The 15,474-nt window shown below is 44.1% G+C and overlaps 1 protein-coding gene across 6 annotated transcripts in view; it reads right to left on the bottom strand.

Annotated features, from left to right (window-relative positions):
- Pkig (cAMP-dependent protein kinase inhibitor gamma) overlaps window positions 1–15,474 on the bottom strand; it is an 89,069-nt gene that overhangs the window by 12,104 nt on the left and 61,491 nt on the right. The window lies entirely within an intron of this gene.

Here is a 15,474-nt window from a genome sequence, read left to right as displayed (position 1 = left end):
TCCATACTGAGCAAACTCCAAACTCTTAAGCCAGCCCCGGAAGTCCCACAGTGATCTGGCCCTACCTCCCTTTGCACTCTTTCCTCTCATTTCCTCTCTAGGCCCATTCTGATCTGGCCATATGGGTCTCTCTTTAATTCCTCAAACATTATTATTTATTTAAGTAGGTAGGTAATAAATAGACTGAAACCAAGAATACTAAACCACTGAGCCACATTCCCAGCCCTTTTCATTCTTCATTTTGAAAAACGGACTTGGGGCTGGGGTTGTGGCTCAGTGGTAGAGCGCTTGCCTCGCACGCGGGCGGCCTGGGTTCGAACCTCAGCACCACATAAAAATAAACAAATAAAGATAAAGATGTCATATCCATCTACAATAAAAAATATTTAAAAAGGGAAAAAGGTCTCACTAAGTTGCTTGGGGCCTCACTTATTTGCTGAGGCTGGCCTCAAACAGGAGGCTCACCTCCTGCCTCAGACTCCTGAGCTACTCTGATTATAATGTGCAGCACCATACCTGGCTAATTCAATTCCTGACCTCAGGGCCTTCACTAGAGTAACCCCCGTGCCTCCAGCATTCTCTACACCCTGCTCTCTACAGAGTCTGGTGGACACAGAGTACATAGGTGGAAATCTGGCTTTGGATTTTTCAAATGTTCCTGCTCTAGGACTGGCAGGGCCTGAGGTCTCCAGAGTTCCTCTGCCTACCACTATTGCAGGCCAAGGAGGCCCAGGCTCAGACACCTGGAGGCAAATAAGGTGGACACAGGAAGGGCTTTAGAGTCCCAACCTCTATCCCATAGCCCACGGCTGCTGGGAAACCCCCGGCACTGATGACAATTCTATGAAGGGGTGGGGGCGGGGGCCGACAGCTGCCTTAAATGTGGCTGTGGGGATTAATCAGAGCCCACCTTTAGGGAGGGCTACTCCATGCCAGGCTGTGCCAAGCATCTTACAGCCATTATCTCTTGTAATTTTATACTAACACAACAAAACAGAAAGTATCATTGCTGTTTTACAGAAGAGGCAGCCGAGGCTCAGAGAGCTTAGAAGCTTGCTTGAGGTTGTACACCCAGAGTGTGAAGCAGGATTGAGCCTGTCCTCTTATGTGACAAAGCATGGGACTGAGTTAGCATGTGTGTGGCATCCAGTAAGGGTTTGTTAAACATGCACATTCCTCTTCTGCCTTTCTTTCCCCTCAGTCACAGCCTCATAAGACATAGACGAAGAAAGGGCAAGAAAGCAAGGAAGTCCCCAGAAAACATTCTACTAAGTTGGCAAAAAGAAAAATCAAAACAAAGACAATAATAACAACAACAAAACTCAGATGCATTTTGTCCACTGATACAAAATTCTGCTTTGGATTTGCAGCTGGAGTAAAACCTTGTGATGCTGGGCTGAGCCTATGAATTCTGCCAACAAATTTTTGGAATCAAACTTCACAGCAATAGTAAAAACAATTATTTTGAGGTACACATGTGAAAACTCTCACCCCAGCTATATCCTGTGGCAGGACAGATTATTGTTTTATATAGGGCTGGGGACTGGAACCATGGTGCAAACTTTCATCCATGACAGCATGTGCTTCTGTGGAGTCTCGGGAACAAAGAACAGTTCCACTGGACTACTGCTTGGTGGCCAGGCACGCTGGGTCTCCTCAGGCCTGCTGCCATTTTACACATTACCTAAGGGACTCACCTACAAAGCAGAGTTCCCAGAGAGTGGCAGCCTTCATCTACTGTGAAGGGAGGGGCAGGAAGGGAATGTGAGATCACTTCCAAATAGGCCTGCCAAAAGCCTAGGGGCAGGCTGAGCTCCACTCAGCGGGTGCCAGGCTGAGTGCCACAGGGCACAGGTCTTCCCCTTCAATCTCAGGGGTTCAAGTGTGAATGAAGGGTTAAACTGCCACTTCTGTGATAGCTTTGAAACATGTCTATAAATTCTTTGTTACTTCTCTGTCAAAAGAATGGAGACTGGGCTGGGGCTGTAGCTCAGTGACAGAGTGCTTGCCTAGCACGTGAAAGACACTGGGTTCAATCCTCAGCACCACATAAAAATAAATAAAGAAAACAAAGGCATTCTGTCCATCTACAACTACAAAAATTAAAAAAAAAAAAAAAAAAAAAAAGAATGGAGGGCTGGGTTGTGGCTCAGAGGTAGAGCACTTGCCTAGCATGAGTAAGGCACTGGGTTCGAGCCACATAAAGTAAAAATAAAGACACTGTGTCCATTTATAATTTAAAAATAAATAAATAAATAAAGAGTGGAAACTAACTTGAATCTCTTTGAACAAGCCAGACTTGGTAACTAGCTTTTTCTTCTTTTTTTCCCTTGGGTACTAGGGACTGGACCCAGGGCTTTGAACATGCTAGGAAAATACTCTACCCCTGAACTGTATCTGCAGACTCTGAGTAATTTCTAACAAATAAAATGCAATGTGAGAGATGCTGTGTGACTTCTAAAATGAAGTTTCCACCTGGTTCTTCGGTGGGACACCTGCCTTTGAAGGTTCAGTTGCATGTTGGAAATCTGAGGCTGCCATGCTGTGAGGAAGCCCAAACTAGCCCCTGAGGTGACCACGTGGAGAAGGCCTGAGCTGGTATGGAGAGAGACTGGCCAGCCTTGCTACACAGGCCCCTCACTGCTCCAACCCTGGCTGCTATCTAACTGCAACTGCATGAGAGATTGAAGCCAGAATTATCTAGTCAATCTGTGCCAAACCCCTCATCCACAGAGAGAGAATGAATTACTGCTATTGTTTTATACCATGGGGGTGATGTGTCATGCAGCAGTGGATAACTAGAGCAACCTCTATTTACTTCTGTCTCAGGGCTTCCTCTCTAATTTTTCTAGAATTCTATAAAGAGCATCCCATAAATATAATGTGGATAATGAAAATCAGATACTATTTCTATAATATTAATTCATTCAACAAAATTTTACTGATCACTCAATCAGTATCAGGCTTAGAACACCATGGATACAAAGCCAGGTCCTTGAGAGAAGTTCACGGCCTAGCAAGGGAGATCAGCTCAAAAATCCTTACCTCTTCACAGGTTGTGGTGATGGGACACTCCTTCCAGTTATTCTCCCAATGACAGGTGGGGATGGGTGTGTGTGTAACACTAGCTCAGGATCACGGCTCTTGTCAGCCTATTACTAAAGGGAGAGTAATAGCCCACAGAGCTGATGAGAAAGACCACTTCAGTATACTGTATATAAATCTTTAAAAACTTAAAAATCAGGGCTGAGGTTGTAGCTCAGTGGTAGAGTGCTTGCTTAGCACATGTGAGGCACTGGGTTCGATCCTCAGCACCATATTAAAGAAATAAATAAAATAAAGGTATTGAATCCATCTACACAACATACATGGGGGCTCCAGGGTGCAGGCATTCATATAATTTTAAGGAATTAAAATTCTCTTCCTTTATATTAATTGTTTGGCAGTGAACAAAACATACTCCACCTTCATGAAGTTCATATGCTGGCAGAGCGACTCATACCAACCAATAAACAAAATATTAGGCAGCAAGAGTATTATGGAGGGTATTATGGTTTAGGTATGAGGTGCCCCCCAAAAGTTCATGTATGAGACAATGCAAGAAAGTTTAGAGGTGAAATGATCGGTTATGAGAGCTTTAACCTAATCAATGTATTAATACACTGATATGGATTAATTGGTGGTAATGGCAGGCTGGAGAAGTTGGGTCACTGGGGGCATGCCATTGGGGTTTATTTTTTGTTATCTGTTGAGCAAAGTTCTCTCTCTGCTTCCTTATTGCTATGTCCAGAGCTGCTTTTCTCCACCATGCCCTTATGCCATGATGTTCTGCAGCACCTCGTGCCCAGAGATATGGAGTTGGCTGTCTGTGGACTGAGACCTCTGAAACTGTAAACCAAACTAAATGTTTCTCTTCTATGCTATTCTTGTCAGGTCTTTTGATCACAGCGACAAAAAGCTGACTAAAACGGAAACTGGTACTGAGAAATGAGATTGTTGCTATTACTAAATTGACCATGTGGTTCAGAAGCTTTTGGAGCTTTTTGTAATTTGGGGGAGGAATTTTGAAAAGTTTAGAGATGTAAGCTGGAAAAACTGTAGAATGTTGTCAGTGGAGTTTAAGAGGAGATTCTGGTGGAAGCTCAGAAGACCAGAAGGCTGAGAGAACTGTGGAAGTGAAGACTGAGTTCATGAGGTTTCAGAAGAGAAGGAGGACTTCTACTGGAAATTGGACTAGCGGCTTTTCATATTACATTCTAGCAAAAAAAAAAAAAAAAAAAAAAAAAACTGTCCACATTTTGTCTGTGTCCTGAGACTTCATATGAGGTTGAATTTAAAGGTGATGGAGAAATTATTCTGGCAAAAAAAAATTTCAAGGCAGCACAGAATTCACACAGTGGCAGAGCTTTTAGCTAAGTTTACTGTGAAAATCAAGAGTAGAAAGCAGGGCAGAAAGATCTGAAAACTTGCAGTCTGGCCAAAAAAGCGCATGTAAAGCCAGGAGCGGTGGCACACATTTGTAATCCCAGCAACTCGGGAGGCTGAGGCAGGAGGAATACAAGTTCAAGAAAAGCCTCAGCAACTTGGCAAGGCCCTAAGCAAATTAGTGAGACCTTATCTCAAGATAAAAAAATAAAATAAAAAGGGCTAGGTATTTAGCTCAGTGGTAAAGTATCCCTGGGTTCCAAAAACAGTATAAACTGTGGCTAAAAAGCTGTGGTTGTTAAAGAGATCTCAGCCACTAAAGAAAAAAGGAAAGCAAAGGGGCATCTCAGGAATTGGCAAGACCATACCCATCTTAGGCTCAAGAATGTAAAAGTAACTTGAGAAGAGACAGCAGGGCACCCTGCCTGCACATGGGGGCCTGGGAAGTTGTCTCACCACGCCCAGCCGCCCAGGCATTCAGGGGCTGCTGCAGCCATGGTTCCAGGAGGCTTGGCTACTGCTTGAGATGGTGGCAGACCTTGGTGCCAACCACATGATGCTGGTCCTGCAGGAATGCAGAATGCTGGATTTAGGTGATCATGGAGGCTTCCACTGAGATTTCAAAGGAAGGCCTGGAAGGCCAGGCAAAGTAGAGCAGTGTAGGAATCCCTGTGGGCAGCACCTGAGAGGGTAATACATGTGAAAGGAAGCTGAAGCTGCAATGGAGACCCCTCAAATTAAGAGATGCCAGTACCATCGGATGTCAATTGAGGAAAACTGCAAGAAATTGAGCAGGAAACAAGCAAAGAGAGAGGTCACATGGGCTACAAACAGCAAGGACATGGGGGTGGGGCCACACTGGTGGAATGGAAATGTTTACTCTGTGCCAATATATATTGGATACATGTAACTTGCTTTTGATTTTTACAGGGACTCTAATTGCTTAGAGTTTGCCTTGAGTCCTTAGAGACTCTGCACTTGGACTTCTGGGTTATACTGGAAGTGTTAAAGACTGTGGGGACTCCTGGAAATGAATGAGATTTGTATTTTGAATTGTGAGATAGGCATGAGCTTTCGGGGAGCAGGGGTGGAATATTATGGTTTGGATATGTGGTTTCCCCAGAAAGCTCATGTATGAGACAAAGCAAGAATTTTCAGAGGTGAAATTATCAGATTATGAAAGTTGTAACCTAATCAATGGACTGATCCACTAACAAGGATTAATTAGGTGGTAACTATAGGCAGGTAGGGTGTGGCCAGAGGAGCTAGATCACTGGAGGCATGTCTTTGGGGGTTTATTTTGTCACTGGTGAGTGGAGCTCTCTCACTGCTTCCTGATTGCCATGTCCTGAGCTGCTTTCCTTCACCATGCCCTTCTGCCACGATGTTCTGCATCACCTCAGGCCCGGAGTTATCAGCCATCTATGGACCGAGACTTCTGAAACAGTGAGCAAAAAAACTTCTCCACTTCTGCACTGTTCTTGTCAAGTCTTTTGGTGAGTGATGAAAAGATGACTTAAAACAGAGGATAAGGCAGGAGAGTGAGATTTTCCACTGAGGACAGAGAGTCTCTCTAATAGATCATGGTGACACTGGTGCAGGGACCTGAAGGAAGTGAGTGGGGAGCCATGCAGGGCATGCCTGGCATTCATAAGATGAACAAGGAGGCCACAGGACTGGGGAGCAGTGAGCAGGAGAGAGAGTGAGAGGACTGACCATGGCTGGGGATCTTTTGGGGACCTGGAGAACAAGGGCACACTCCGGATTTTGCTCTCATTTTGATTTACCCTCACTGACATTTCCAACGGAACCCTTCAATGCTTCCTTCCATTGCCAGTTCTCAGAGGCTGCTCTCTAGTGTAAAGTGCGTGACACCTCAGAGGCAATGAGGGGGTCTCATAGGCACAAACATTGTGTGCCCAAGGGCAATGCCAGAAAGGGTTGGGATCTTTCTGTTAAGTTGAAGAAGAACCCAAATTCTCCTTTTCTTTATACTTCCAGGCAGAAGTAAGGTTCAGAATCCTAAAAACACCATATCAGTAAATAATTAAATAATCACCTCCCTTGGATTTTGGAATAGCAATGTTTGCAAGTCAAGAACTGTTACTACTCAAGCAGACCAGAGATGTCACCTGCACCTTTGGCCCACGTTAACACAGTTTACATAAGATTCCTGAGTCCTTGGTTCAGCCACCACCCTCCTGATACTGAGTCTTCATGGAACTGCCAGGCAACGGTTCTCCTAGTTCAACAGAAATAAGTCTATGAATGAATTAATGAATAACAAACTGGCCAAGAAAATAAGAATTTAAGAACTATGGCACTCTCTCAATGACTAAAATAACCATCTGAGGGCCAGGGGTGTAGCTCAGTGGTAGAGCATTTGCCTAACATGAATGAGGCCCTGGGTTTGATCCTCAGCACTACAACAAAACAAAACACACACACACACACACACACACACACACACACACACACACATACACACACGAGCGCACGCATGTGCGCCCCCCCCCCAAAAAAAAAAAAAACTGAGTTCTGGCTCCTGACCGTACAAATAGCAATGACAGTAATAAAATAATTACTATAAATTATTTAAAATTTTAGAAAAACAAATTAAGTAGAAATGGCTTCATTTATATGATATATATACATACACTTAATATGGTGACAAATGCTTTTCATGTATCACCTTATTTAAGTTTCACAGTGGCCTTGTAGAATTAGACCCACTTTATACCTAGGTAGAATGAACTGGAACCTAGATTCAAAGTGAAGGAGTGGCTGGCTACTAGGCCCAAGGCCCCCAAGGCAATACTCTCTTGGTACAATCAGAGGAAGTGGAAGCCCTTGAAAAAGGTGAGCTCAAAGTGGCTGAAGTGGTAGGAAGGTCCTGACTGGGGAAAAAAAGAGAAGGTCTAGTAGGCTGGCCTGCTAGAGTTATGCTCTACCACTGAAAATTACAAACTTTTCCTTCATTCTGTCAGTCATTCTTTCCACTTTACTAAGTAGGTACTGATTTCAGCCATGACCTTGAAGGTACTTTTTTAGAGGCACTGCATTATTTAATCCTCAAAGTGGAGAGTCCAGGGCTCAGAAGGTGGTGTGGACCACCCACAATCCTCTAATTGGTTAATGCTTGAATCAAGATTTGAACTTGCATTTCCTCAATCCTAATTCACTATCCATTCTTTAGGGTGGTGTGTTCTAGCAATGGCTTTGCCCTGAAGTGGATGACACTGCCTCTGCCGCATCTTTGTCAGAGGATTGTCTTGTTACCAAATCCCTCCCGCTGTGGCTTTTCTCATCTTGGCTATTCTGACCTTAACTGCCTGGAAGATGACCTTTCAGAGCCCCTCTGGAGCACCTCGCACGCTGCTGGGTGTGTAGTGCCCAGGAAGTGTTTTCTAAAAGAACAAAAAAATCGATGAGCCAGGTGAACATACAGTGAGTCTGCCAACGTGAAAGGGCTCAAGAGAGGGTGCAGTTTCATGTCCCCCAGGTGCCTCACAGGATCCTCCCTGTGCTGTTGCCTGAATTTCAAAGAATGTTGGGCGGGTGCCCTTCACATCAACACAGGGCAAGAACCTGAGCCAGGGATTCAGATGACAGAAAGAAGAGCCTGTGCTGAACCACCACTGGTTCTGATGCCAGTGCAGAAAGGTGGCCCCACAAAACTGGCATCACCTTACAGCTGCTCACTGAGCAGAGCCAGCTTGACGGGAGACGTTAACAGGTAGAAATTACTCTGAAAAAAACTTGCCTCCTGCCTGTGTCAACCCCAAATTAAGGCATATCAGAGACACGCTTATAGTTTCTTGGCTAATAAATCCATTTATAAAATACTTTAGAGTCAAATTCCATTTGTCTAATTATGCCCTGGGGAACGAGGCACTTGAGCACCAAGATTCCCACCCATCACTCCTGTGGGTATCAAAGCCTCATCTGGAGACAGACAGTGGACTGGTGGCTGCCTAGGACTGGGGCTGGTGGGGTTTAGGGGCTGGCGAAGAAGGCGGGTTTCTTTGTGGGTGAGGACAACATGCTGAAGTCAACTGTGGCAATGACCGCACCGTCTGAACACAGTGAAGCCACTGAACTGCAACATGAGTTCTACCTCAATAAAGCTGTAAGAAATGCTTCCCTGAGAGGCAATGGAGAAACGTTGTTCTCATGTCCTGCACTGGGTGTGTTAATGTATTACCCACTAACCCTCCTCAGTGATTTCACCACATGAGTTTTTGTGCCAACTGTGACACCAGGCAATGCTCTTGATGTCACGATACAGGGCTATATGCCCTACACCAGCCAACTCCATACTTTTTCTGCTTTAGTTTTTCTTAAAATTGCCCTTGACTTTCATCCCAAAGCTTGGAAGTTAAGCTCCTGTGCTTGAGCCAGACACCACTGAATGACTCAGTGGCTGTGTGATCTCTGGAGAGTCACTCAAGCTCTCCATGCCTCAGTTTCCCCATGTGTAAAATAACGGCCTCAGGCATACAGGGGCACATGAGGATTAAAAGAGACAGCATGCACAGGGTGCTGAGTGGGGCCTGGCAAAGCAAGCCATGCTGGCTTGCAGCTCTCAGCACCACTCTTGCTGCCTAGGACTGGGGCCAGTGGGGTTTAGGGGCTGGCGAAGGAGGCAGCCCCTCTGGAGAAAACCAGAAAGCTCATATGTTCAGGGAGATGAAACGGGCTGCATGGTGCAATTTCATGGCTGGACTTTGGGACATTCCATGGGACTCCTGTAAGCTTCAATAATATTAGGTAATTTATCTCAGTTCACCACTAAACAGAAAGATCCAGAGGCCTTGTGTAGTCTCCCAAGAGCCCGGCTTCTGGGATGGGAGGCTAGTGTGCAAGAGGACATAGTAGCCTACGACACTTGGGTTCTCTCTGATTCTGAAAAGTCGGAGGTTACAGGCATATTGGAGACTCTGAGAAAAGTTAGGGACACTTTGCCTAGAAAGTATATATATATGTACATACAAAGCTGTGCCCATAATTACAGGGAGCCCTTGAATCCTTAATGCTTACCCATAAACCTCTGCTTAAAACCCCAGTTCTAGGCCACACTTGACCGGCCCACTCTCCCACAGAAGCTGGAACAGGTTTGCCCTCCTACACTGGCCTTGGCCAGGAAAACAGTCCTAGAGCTGATGGCTGCATCCTAGTCACCGTGAACATCTGCATCCAGGGGATTCCCAGGGGCCCTGAGTCAGAACAGCATGTGAGCCTGGTGGCTTGGGAAGCTACCATAGGGCAAGGCCCAAAGGCTTTACTGATAAGCAGCAGGAGAGTTCCAACCTCAAGGCAGCTTCCTGCCAGTGAGACCTTGCTCTGCCAACAGAGGAGAGGAATCTTAGCCGAGGGGCCGGCCGGAGGCAGGGTAGACCAGAAGAGGGAAATTCAAGAGCTGAAAATGCCTTCCACATCCTGGGACTACTAGAGAGAGAAATAAGGCTGGAGATTCTACCCCAACTGCAAGGAGGTGGTGCTGAGAGGGTGTGGGAGCACAGTGAACTGTGAATCAGAGGCTGCCTGCACCGCGGCTCCATCGGATACTGATTGGGTAATGCTGAGCAAACCATTGAACCTGTCTGGGGCTTGGTTTCTTCATTTGTAAAACAGTTACCAGTAATCCCCAACTCAAGGGGCTTTTGTGAGATTGAAGAAAATACTGCATTTTTTTTTTTTTTTAGACATTTCCTTCTAAGAACCTGGAGAGGTAAGGAATAGAGGAAGTAGAGAGGAAGAATTGAAAGCCCATTCTTGTCTCATGAGACAGTGGAAATCCAGGCTTCATTACTTAGTTAAGGCGACATTCCTAAGTTCTCAGAACTTCAAGTTCTTCATCTGTGGAATGGGAAGAATAATTCTATGCAAGGTTGTAACAGAATTTGAAATAATGAATACATAACGCTGGGCTGGGGTTGTAGCTCAGTGGCAGAGTGCTTGCCTCCCATGTGTGAGGCACTGGGTTCAATCCTCAGCACCACACAAAAGCAAATAAAATACTGTGTTCATTTACAGTTAAAATAATAATAATAATAACAACAACTCCTGGCTCAGAAAAGATGCACAATAAAAGGTGGTAGTACCTTGAGAAGTACCTTGGGTGTTGTTGAAAAAATAAAAGTTGTGGAGCTAAAAAAAAAAAAAAAAAGACTAGAATGAAAACTTGGTTGTGCCCCTTTCCAGCTTTGTTTGGCCAAATGATGTCATTTCCAAGAGCCTTCCTTTTCTACTTTACTTATTTAGACACTGCATATAAAAGTCCAGCCCTGGGTTTGGCATAAGAGCACTTAGCACTTATTTACATGCTAAAAGAATAACCGTATCCTTTGGGCTGACACAACAGCTCAGGGTTTGATTAATGACTTCCAGTGAATCAGGCAGATTTTTAAATTTTTTTCAGCTTTATTAAAGTATAATTTACAAGTAAAAATTTTATATATTCAAAGCACGATGTTTTGATATGTGTACACACTGTGAAATGATTACCACAATCAAGTTAATTACCATATCTATCATCTCACATCTACCTTTTTTAAATGTGAGAATACTTAAGATCTATACTTTCAGCAAATATCAAGTACACAATATATTATTATTTTTTAAATATTTATTCTTAAGTTTTAGATGGACACAACATCTTTATTTTACATTTATGTGGTGCTGAGGATCGAACCCAGTGCCTCGTGTATGGTAGGCGAGCACTCTACCACTGAGCCGCAATCCCAGCCCCACAATATATTATTATTAACTATGGTTACCACACTGTATATTAGGTATCCAGAATTCACTCATCTTATAACTGTAAATTTAAACATTTTTTAAAAATAATTTTTTAGTTGTAGATGGACACAATACCTTTATATGTTTATTTTTATGTGATGCCATGATCAAACCCAGTGCCTCAGGCATGCTAGGCAAGCACTCTACCACTGAGCCACAACCCTGGCCCCAAGTTTAACATTTTGATCACTATCATCCATGTCACCCTTACCCAGCCCCTGGAACTACCCTCCTACCTCTGTTTCTATGAGTGTCTTCTTTAGATTCTATATAGAAATGAAATCATGCAGTATTTCTCTTTCTAGCTTATTTCATTAGGATAATGCCCTCCATGTCCATCCATGTTGGTACAAATGGCAGGGTTTCCTTCTTTTTTAAAACAACATTTTCTATGACCATTCATCTGTTGATGGACACTTAGGTTGTAGTTTCCACATTCTGATTATTGTGAGTGACACTGCAGTGAAATGGGAGTGCAGGTGTCTCTTCAGTGTTTTGTTTTGTTTTTCTTTGTGGTAGTGCTGGGATTGAACCCAGAGTCTCACAAATGCTGGGCAAGTGCTCCACCACTGGGCTGTATCCACAGTGATATGGCTTTAAGACAGTGATTTTTATTTCCTTTAGATAAATACCTAGAAGTAGAATTTGTAAATCACAGATTGAAATTTTAATTTTTCGAGGAAATTCAATCCTATTTTCCATGATGGCTGTATTCATTTACATTTCCACCAACAATGTATATGTGTGCTCTTTCCTCTTTCCTCCTCAATATTTAGCTTTTGATTTTTGGGGGGGGGGGCGGTATGGGGATTAAACCCAGGAACACTCAACCACTGAGCCACCTCCCCAGCTCTTTTATTTGTATTTCATTTAGAGACAGGGTCTTACTGTGTTACTTAGGGCCTTGCTAAATTGCTAAGGCTGGCTTTGAATTTGCAATCCTCCTGCCTCAGCAGCCTCCTGAGCTGCTGGGATTATAGGCATGCACCACCACTCACCCATAGCCTAGCTTTTGATGTTTTAAAGATAGCAGTCTCTAGCAGGTATGAGGCGACACCTCACTGTACTTTTAGTTAGCATTTCCCTAATGATTAGTGATGTCAAGTGCCTCTTCAAATACCTGCTATTTTCCTTAGAAAAACATTTACTTAAGTCCTTTCCCATTTTTTAACTGAGTTACTTTTGCTATTGAATTATATAAGTTCCTTATATATATTTGGATATTAAACACATTTGGATATAGTGTTTGCAAATATTTTTTTCTCAGTCCAGTTGCCCTTCATTTCTTGCATAAAAACTTTCCAGTTTGGTGGAGTCACACTTGCTTTGGTTTTGGTTTTTTTTTTCTCCTGTGCTTTTGGTGTCATGTCCAAAAAATCATAGTCAAAACAAGGCCATGGAGATTTCCCCTATATTTTCTCCTAGGAATTTGGAGAAAACATAGGGGAAAATGGTTCCAGATCTTAAATTTAAAATTCTAATTCATTTTCAGTTAATTTTTTGTGTATGGCGTAAGATCAGGATTTAATGTGGGTTTTTTGTGTGTGTGGATATCCAGTATTCTCAATTATTGAAGGGACTTTCCTTCCTCCCATTGTGTATTTTTGGCACCTTTGTCAAATATTTCGTTGATTGTACATGCATGAGTTTATTTCTGAACTTTCTATTCTGTTCCATTGGATTGTATGTTTGTTTTTATGCTGATACCACATTATTTTGATTACTAGTTTCCTTATCACCCTAATTTAAAATCAGAATGCCTCCAACTTTGCTCGTCTTGCTCAAGACTATTTTGTTATTCAGTGTCTATTATGGTTCCATATGAATTTTAGGATTTTTTCTACTTCTGCAAAAAATGCCACTGGAATTTTGATAGGGATTACGTTAAATCTGTAGACTGCCATGGGTAAACACAGACATTCTGATCACATTGATTCTACTGAGAAGATTCTTTAATGGCTTGCTGTGAACACAGTCTCAGTCCTTTCAAGATCTGGGCCTGGGAAGAATGTTCAGTCCAGCAGGTTCTCACCTCCACTCTCCGCTAGTTTCACTAGCTCCTCTCAAAGGAGCCCTCTCCTCATGGCCCTGGCTCCTCGGGGAGATGAGGAGCACCCTCATGTGCATGCCAGGTTAGAACAGGTGGCAGCAGGCTCAGGGAGGGACTCTCAACAGGCTTCCCCTGTATGCATGGCCTACTCTCTCTGCTCAGGTGAGAAGGAAAATGACCAGGGACATGAGCAAGCCCATTCCTTGCTGCCAGGCAGTTAGCCCACAGGTGGGAAGGTAGAATCCTTTATGCACTTGGAGAAAAGGACTGACTGCAGAAACGCTACATGGACATGCTGCCTCCATAACTGTTCCAGATCAGTAGTGGCCAGTGGCCCTGCACAGAATTTTCGAGTTTTGGAAGAGAACAGAGGAGCTGTCCCCCATTTCTCTGTGGCCTCCACAATGTCTGAAAGGTCTGCAGGAGGCCAGCAGAATAGCAAGCTCTATGCACAGGGGTCAGAGCACAGGATCCAGACTCCAGCTCTTCCACGTCCTCCTAACTGTGTCACCATGAGCAAGTGGTCTCATGTCTTTGAGTCTCAGTTTCCTTGTCTATAAAATACATCTATAAAATAATATATATGTACTTCATAAGACTAAACTAAAGGAGTTTTTTTTTTTAGAGAGAAAGAGAATTTTTTTAATATTTATTTATTTATTTTTTTAGTTTTCGGCGGACACAACATCTTTGTTTGTATGTGGTGCTGAGGATCGAACCCGGGCCGCATGCATGCCAGGCGAGCGCACTACCGCTTGAGCTACATCCCCAGTCCTAAAGGAGATTTTAAAGTATTTAAGTATTTATCATAATATTTGGCATATGGTTTAAACAAATAGTAGTTCTAGAAGCTCTTCTGCCTGTGAGTGTGGCTGAGTATATACCTGATCCTCAGTCAGTGTTTCCTTCCTCCCACCTGCAGTCTGATCACTGCAGGCTGTAGGGAGGAAGAGCTATGTACTGATTCAAGGCCAAGGCTTCCTCTTCACCTTGTCACAGGACAAAGTTACAGCTATAGGACCCCAGTATCTTCTTGAGAGTTTCAACAAATAATTTCATGGCAAGAAAGGCAGAGAGATTCCTCTGGAAGCCCCAGTTGGACATGTAAAGTAACTACTATAAAAGGCAAGAGGAGGAGGTAATACTTCCTCTGCTCTTCAACAGATGATGCTCACACTGTGAAATGACTGTCCAAGGCCACCAGTAATCTTTGCTTTACATTGGATGCCTCTCCCCACCCACCTACCATCACCCCCTTGCTCATCTGCAAGGACACTATCTGCTCTCAGGCCCTGATCTTTGCCTTCTTGAAGGTCCAAGAAAAGGAGTGACAGAGACACTGAGAAGAGAGGTAACGAGAGTAGTCAGGGAAGAGGCTGGGACTCTACTTAGCCTATTACCCAGAGAGTTTCCTTTCTAAGCCCTACTCACTCACACCTCTCTCCTCTAAAAATATCCAGTGACTTTCACACTTAGAGCTGACAAGATAAAGCCCAGACTCATTCGTAGCCACCTGAATACTCAACTCTAGCCATGGCCTCTGTTCTGCACTGTGAAGCCCCGAGAAGCACGTGTGGTTCCTGGGGAGCGTGTGCCCTTTCCAGCCCCCAGGCTGTTCCCATGCTGCCACTAGGCCCGCAGCCTTGCTCTGGCCCATTCCAATCCAGGCCATCTCTAGCATGCCTTTTGGTCTCAGTCCCCTCTGCACCTAGGCAACTGTCACTCATCTACTGACCATTAGCTTCGTGGGTAAAGACTGTGTCTGCCACTTTGCTCTGGTTTGCAGAGTCCGGTTCCCAGGAGATGCTCTATAAACACTGCTGAATAAATGCACAAATGAGAAGCACTTCTCTAGGCCACAGCAGGAATCTACACCAAGCTGCACACCAGACAGAGCTTCACTGTTCTGACCCAGTGCTGAAGACAGAAAACGTCAAGTCCACTCTCCACACACACTCCTTAATTTAGGCACAAAAGCGCAATGGGCTGACAAGCTCTTCAGAGAAAAACTCTTCCCCAGGCTTGCTGGCATATTTGCGACGATTCTAGCTATGGAAAAGACCCAGGCAGGTGTACGCTAGCTGTGTGGCCTTTGGTTCTGATGTCCTTAATGGTTACATCCATGAATGCCTGGGTGGGTGAGAAGACCTCCGTGGACCCTGGACCCTGTACTCCCAACATGACAAGGCAGAGATTTA

The sequence above is a fragment of the Urocitellus parryii genome, chromosome 6, assembly GCF_045843805.1.
Source record: "Urocitellus parryii isolate mUroPar1 chromosome 6, mUroPar1.hap1, whole genome shotgun sequence".
Classification (NCBI taxonomy): Eukaryota; Metazoa; Chordata; class Mammalia; order Rodentia; family Sciuridae; genus Urocitellus; species Urocitellus parryii.
The sequence above is the reverse complement of the archived record's forward strand: the minus strand, read 5'-3'. Positions and strand labels throughout refer to the sequence as shown.